The sequence below is a fragment of the Octopus sinensis genome, linkage group LG15, assembly GCF_006345805.1.
Source record: "Octopus sinensis linkage group LG15, ASM634580v1, whole genome shotgun sequence".
NCBI lineage: Eukaryota > Metazoa > Mollusca > Cephalopoda > Octopoda > Octopodidae > Octopus > Octopus sinensis.
The window spans coordinates 30,146,923-30,154,422 of record NC_043011.1 but is presented as its reverse complement, the minus strand read 5'-3'; the positions used below and the strand labels follow the sequence as shown (position 1 = coordinate 30,154,422).

The window sequence follows — 7,500 nt, the reverse complement described above, 5'->3', positions numbered from 1 at the left end:
GTCATGTGACTGTGGCCATGCTTGAGCACCACCTTTAGTTCAGCAAATCGACCCCAGGACTTATTCTTTGTAAGCCTAGTACTTATTCTATTGGTCTCTTTTGCCGAACTGCTAAGTTATGGAGACGTAAACACACCAGCATCAGTTGTCAGACATATAGGACCAGGATGATGTTTGGAGATTTTTTTTTTCACTTTTTTGAGAAAAATAGTGTCCTGTATGCTATCAAATAAGTTAGTTTTAAATATCCAATGCTCAACAGAGGTAGATTGAATGGTCATAGCTGGAATATTCTTGATCATGCACCTACTCATTTAAACCTGGCCTAGGGCTAAACAACAACTCAAGAAATAAACTTTAACATTGAAAACTGAAGCCTATTCTAATTCATTTATAACTAAGATAATTGAGTAATGCCTTCCTCTTGTTACAACCAGGCGAGATTATATATTCTTGTGATACTTTTGTCAATAAGGCAATCTGTATTTTGATGACACTTAAGAGTTTGTAAAATATCAGACCATTAATAAGTTAATAAATATTTATATTCATTCAAATAAAATTGGTTTCTAAACATTGGCACTTTATGAATCCTCTCAGGGAATTTTAGAACCGGCTGCATATTGTAAGTAATCTGAAATGGTCAGTTGATAACCTTAGCTTTAGATTCAACTGTTGTGAGTCATTGATGTATTTAAAGAAATATAAAGTACTGTTTCTCATTGCAAATAACTCAAACAGTTACATTATATGTGTGCGTGTGTGTATGTGCATGCGCATATGTATGTATGTGTTGTATATATATATATATATGCATATATGAATGTATGTATGTATGTATGTATGTATGTATGTATATAGCAGTCTCAAGTGTAACCGGACTGAAACTGCTAAGATAATCTGGTACTCGACTGAGGGTAGGATGCGCTGAATGACCTGTCCTTGTTTTTTCCTGTCCTTTTTTTGTATCATCTAACTGTCCAGATGTTTTGTTGTTGCCTGTTACGTTCTTGTTCCATTTTTTTGTTTTCTTTTACACACACACACACACACACACACACACACTTACACAAACATACACTAAACCACAAAAGAAACATGATTTGATTTTTTCACATAAATAGTACATTATGCATATTGACCCTCCCATCTCAGTTACAGCTTTCAATTGCAGCAGCTGAGATTGGCCCAGTATGGGCCCAGTCCAATGATAAAAACAAGTGAAATATAATAAAAGAGAAATAATGGAAAATTTGATAAAATAACTTTTTATATTATTAATCTCATATTGCAAACATAAATTAGTATTCTTTTGTTCTTTTACTTGTTTCAGTCATTGTAACTGTGGCCATACTGGAGCACCACCTTTAGTTGAGCAAATCGACCCCAGGACTTATTCTTTGTAAGCCTAGTACTTATTTTAGTGCTCTCTTTTGCTGAACCACTAAGTTACTGGTATGTAAATACACCAGCATTGGTTTTCATGTGTGGGGGACACACACAGAAATGTATACACGCACATACATATGTATAGATATATACAATAGGCTTCTTTCAGTTTCTGTCAACCAAATCCACTAACAAGGCTTTGGTCGGCCCAAGGCTATAGTAAAAGACACTTGCTCAAGGTGCCACTCAGTGGGACTGAACCCAAACCATGTGGTTGGTAAACAAGCTACTTACCACGCAGCCACTCCTGAAAATTTTTATGTCAAATTTAGATGATCCTAAAACAAGGTTATGTCATAGAGCTAGAGACAGTCTCTTGCTTTTGATATTAAAGGGTTTTTAAACTGTTTCAAACCTTACAATGCAAACCCTGGGACCAAATTTTATACTCATCCAATTGCTGCTCAGTAGAATTGAACCTGCAATCATGGGTTTATGAAATGAACATCTTCCCTGCACAACAGTTACTATGACAGAGGTAACATGTGATTTGGTATGTTTGCAATAAAATGTCAGTAGTTTTTCAACACCCTATAATTTATGTTGTATGATAATAAATTGTCAAAAATATATAATAATCAGCCTTAAAAAAATACAGATGTGCAATTTTATATTTATTTTAAGCACCAACACATGGCAATAAAAAGCAATTTAATTAAATCTTTAAATCAAGATTTAAAAACATTCAGGATGCATAAAATTTCCGCAAAAACATTCTCATTAAGCATATGTGTTTTTTTTTTTTATTAAGGTGGTGAGTTAGTAGAATCATTAGCACCTCTGGAAAAAAATATGTGATGTTTGTTTTAGCACGTTACATCCTGTTTTCAAATCTACTCAAAAAATTTTCATTATGTATATAGCAGGAGTGGCTGTGTGGTAAGTAGCTTGCTTACCAACCACATGTTCCGCGTTCAGTCCCCCTGTGTGGCACCTTGGGTAAGTGTCTTCTACTATAGCCTCAGGCCAACCAAAGCCTTGTGAGTGGATTTGGTAGACGGAAGCTGAAAGAAGCCCGTCGTATATATGTATTTATATGTATGCGTGTATATATTTTTGTGCGTCTGTGTCCCCCCAACATCGTTTGACAACCAATGCTGGTGTGTTTATGTCCCCATAACTTAGCAGTTCGGCAAAAGAGACCACTAGAATATGTACTAGGCTTACAAAGAATAAGTCCTGGGGTCGAGTTGCTCGACAAAAGGTGGTGCTCCAGCATGGCCGCAGTCAAATGACTGAAACAAGTAAAAGAGTATGTATATAGTTTTTATTAAGGTAGTGTACCGGTAGAAACATCTGAACATCAGTAAAATTACTTTGTGGCATTTGTGGTGGCTCTTTATATTCTGAATTCAAATTCTGCCAAAATCAACTTTGCTTTTTCAGGTTGATAATATAAAGTATCTGTGAAGTGTTAGAATCACTGACATTGACAAACCACCTCCTTTCAAAGTCGTTGACCAAGTATCTAAATCAGAAACTATTATTAATTAGAAGTTGTTAAAAATCATTATAATAAATACAAAAAACAAAAACAAAAAATTATTATTAGCTGACAGATGCGTAGTGAATTCACAGAATCATTATGGTGTCAGATGAAATGCGTTGTGGTATTTGTTCTGACTCCTTATGCTCTGAGGTCAACTTTGCTTTTTATTCGTTTAAGATTGATCAAATAAACATTAGCTCATGTGCTGCAGTTGATGGTACTGACTAACTATTTTTTTCCTAAATTACTGGTTTTGCTCCTAAATTTCCAGCCTCCTCAAGGAATGTGAAGATGTAGGCTGGAAAGTGGAGCATTTTCCAGTCGAAGTTGGATGTAGAGGGTTTGTTGGACACAGTGTGAGACGACTGTTGTTATCGTCAGGCCTAACTCATCGTAAAGTCAATACCACCATAACCGATATCAAAACAACAGTGGAGAAGGCTAGCCACTGGATTTGGTTAAAAAGAGACGATGAGTAATGGCTAGAGAAATAGTGAGTTTTATTTAATAATCAGTTGATCTAGCAAGCGGGGCCTCATATCAGTGAGTGGGGGGCCGGTGGGCATTAATGCCATCGAGAGGTAGGCCCTGAAATGGTGCGCATTCTCTCCTAATGACCCCATACACTTGCTGGCTTCTGATATGTGGAGTTCTTGACTGGTAGCACTTGCATGTGCAAGTTGTTTGCAAGACATCATGACACTGGCAGAATATGGGACAAAATGAGTTACTTGAAGATTTTTATGTTCAGAATTAAAATCCTAGTGTAGTCAGTTATACTGTTTTTGTTTTTTTTTTCCATCCAAGATTAATAAAATAAAGTACCAGTTATGTACTGGAGTTGGTATAATTAATTATACTATCTTCCCAGATTTGAAATGATGTGCCTATGTAAAAAACCAGTAACAATTGATTTCAGTACCTTTGCAGTCAACAGAGAAATAACTATTTATTTGTGGAATCAGTAGAGCTTCAAATGAAGTGTTTTGTGGTATCTAGTTATGTATGTTTACATTGTTCTGAGTTCAAATGTTGCTGGGATTAACTTTATTTCCCATTGTTCTGGAATGATTAAAATAAAGTGCAAGGTGGTGCTCCAACATGGCCACTGTTTTTTGACTGAAACAAGTAAACAGTAAAAGATAAAAGGTACCTGTCACATACTGCAGATGTTTAAATATTTCCCCCAACACCAAAAAATGGCTGTGACCTTTATAAGTGTAGTTAGAAGTATCATCATTGTCATCCTTGTTTTTACTTTCTCTTTTCTATGCTAGCATGGGTGAGAAGAGTATTTTGTTTTTGACACTGTGTATTATAGCCAGGTGCCATATCTTGCTGCCAGCTCTTTAGTCACCTCTTACAACATACAGAGAGACAGTGTATCTATTTTAATAACTGAGATACTCACTCACAGCAACTAGGTACTTGATGTACTACATAGTACCAGCATGTAAAAAGCACTTGTGCTGGAGCCACATAAAAGCACTTAGGTGGTGCCACATTAAAAGCACCCAGCACACACTGTAAAATGGTTGGCGTTAGAAAGGGCATCCAGCTATAGAAACCATGCCAAATCAGACTGGAACCTGGTGTACAGCGCTCCAGCTTGCCAGCTCTGGTCAGACCGTCCAACCCATGCCAGCTTGGAAAACAGATGTTAAATAAAAGGCGGCGAGCTGGCAGAAACATTAGCGCAGCGGGCAAAATTCCTAGCGGTATTTTGTCTGCCAGTATGTTCTGAGTTCAAATTCTGCCGAGGTCAACTTTGCCTTTCATCCTTTCGGGGTCGATAAATTAAGTACCACTTATGCACTGGGGTCGATCTAATCAACTTGATCCCTTTGTCTGTCCTTGTTTGCCCTCTCTATGTTTAGCCCCTTGTGGGCAATACTAAAATAAGATGTTATATGATGATGAGGATGATGATGATGATGTTGATGATCATAAATGGGACGTTCCACAATCAAATTTCTGGAAATCTAAAACATAAATGATAAAATAAATGATAAAATAAAAGCCTAAAATATTCCCTGTGCTATGAAGCTTTAAATAGACCCAACACCATAAGTTAATTTACAATATTATTAGATGTTCTACAACTGTAGAAAACACAACTGCCTGACATCCTATTGGAAATATTTATTATAAACATTATTTATTATTCATGTACTACAATTTTACCACACTGAAGTGTGTTCTACTAATAGTCTAATAAATATTTGTTTTATCTTTTCTTACGAGCTATTGGGAGTGACATAAATTCATAAAGGTAGGAATTTAATTATCGTTGATGATGTAATATTTAGGGACTGACACGATTTTGGGATTGCCATTCAATATACGAGCTTCTTGTCCATTGGAATTATTCTTTACATTAGAAACCACCACCACCACCACCACCACCACCACCACCACCACCACCATTACTACTACTACTTCTACATTATGCGATATAAATTACATAATACAAAACACGTGACCATTAATTAGTTTGAATTACGAAACCTGGCATCCTATAAAACTCTGTTTGGCACCTTGTACAAGAACTAATTATCTTTTATGACGCATTTCAAGTATTGCAATTTTTAGAGAAATTCTTCAGATATTCCTCTTATTCTGTTTAATAAAGCCTTGCAATATCTTCTTCAATGAAGCCATTATTTTATCTTCCCTCTCATTAATTAGATCTCTTATAGACATTACTGGATCTCTTTTTTGTTCGTAAATACAGATTTACATAGATATACATAACTGTATACATGCAATAATGCAAGCTTTTATCTGTCTATCTATCTATTTAATATACAATCTATGTACTCAAATTTACATGAATATATGCATGAATACATGAATTCAAGTTTATGCCTTTATATATATGTTCATGCAAACATACATACATCTTTGTATATATATACACACACACATACATACAGACATACATATATATATATATATATATATACCCATTTATAAATATATAAATATTTGCATATGTATATGTATACATACATACTTGTATATATACATATGTATGTATGTATGTATGCATGTATATACAAATGTATGTGCATATATGTGTGTCTATGTATATACATGTATATCATTTGGGTGTATGTATGTATGTGTATATATATATATATATATATATAAAAATTTAGCAATTAAGGACAACTACTTAATAAGGAAAACTTAACAAGAAATTGTCAGGTAGATAGCGTAAAAACCTCATAAGAGAAAAAATTTCGAAAATAATTATTTCTTATTGAACATATTATTTATATATAGAGGGCATGTATGTATAATGCCCTCTATATATAATTATATATATATATATATATATATATATATAGATATGTATATATATATATGTATATATTCTAATATTCATATAAATATACATGAAAAGGTGAATCTTAGAAAATTAGAGCAATTATGCAAAAACTGGATATTTGTCTTCAATTAAGTTAAAGCAGCACAATTTTGAGTTAAACGCACTAAATCTAAACTAAAACGTTCACAATATTTTGTTGGCAAAAAAGGTAACATTTATGGTTTATATATACAAAAGGACCATTAAAATCCAAATTGCAAAATGTTAGAATGTAATATGTGAATAGCCAAAAGTAGAGCGTATCCATTAAATTAGAGCTGACAGGATGTAAAATGACAGTTAGCTGCAGCTTCTTTGGTTTCAGTGTTTTTCTAAATGCTTTGGGGTAAAGAGGAGACCAATAGGTGATGATCCACAGATTTGACAAAAGTCTCGGCAGAAGCTTTGAGCTCTACCTCTGATTACTGGAATGCAATACTTTTCTTATTTCTTTATTGCCCACAAGGGGCTAAACATAGAGGGGACAAACAAGGACAGACAAAGGGATTAAGACGATGACGTCAACCCCAGTGCATAACTGGTACTTAATTTATCGATCCAAGAAGGATGAAAGGCCAAGTCAACCTCAGTGGAATTTGAACTCAGAATGTAACGGCAGATGAAATACCTATTTCTTTACCACCTACAAGGGGCTAAACACAGCAAGGACAAACAAGGACAGACAAACGGATTAAGTCAATTATATCGACCCCAGTGCGTAACTGGTACTTATTTAATCGACCCTGAAAGGATGAAAGGCAAAGTCGACCTCGGTGGAATTTGAACTCAGAACATAGTAGCAGATGAAATACCGCTAAGCATTTCGCCTGGCATGCTAATGTTTCTGCCAGCTCGCCGCCTTTCCTCCCCCATGCTAGCAATACTCTTCTCACCCATGCTAGCATAGAAAAGAGAAAGTAAAAACAATGATGACAATGATGATATTTCTAACTACACTTATAAAGGTCACAGCTATTTTTTGGTGTTGGGGGAGATATTTAAACATCTGCAGTATGTGACTGGTACCTTTTATCTTTTACTTTTTACTTGTTTCAGTCATAAGACAGTGGCTATGCTGGAGCACCACCTTGTACTTTATTTTATCATTCCAGAACAATATAACTATATCTTGTTGATCAGGGGTTCCCAAAGTGGACAGTACTACCCCAACTGGGGTCAGTGGGAAGAT

General features: G+C 35.0%; 1 long non-coding RNA gene across 2 annotated transcripts in view; it reads right to left on the bottom strand.

Moving 5' to 3' along the window:
* Positions 1 to 7,500, bottom strand: part of LOC118766422 — a 15,087-nt gene that overhangs the window by 5,571 nt on the left and 2,016 nt on the right. Inside the window, exons 2-3 of one of the 2 annotated variants that reach the window (XR_005002353.1) lie at positions 3,952 to 4,000; positions 2,720 to 2,917 (exon numbers count right to left, since the gene is read on the bottom strand). This is a non-coding gene — a long non-coding RNA (uncharacterized LOC118766422). Of the gene's footprint in view, positions 1 to 2,719; positions 2,918 to 3,951; positions 4,001 to 7,500 lie in introns of those variants that run through there. The other variant, XR_005002354.1, reaches the window with a different exon arrangement.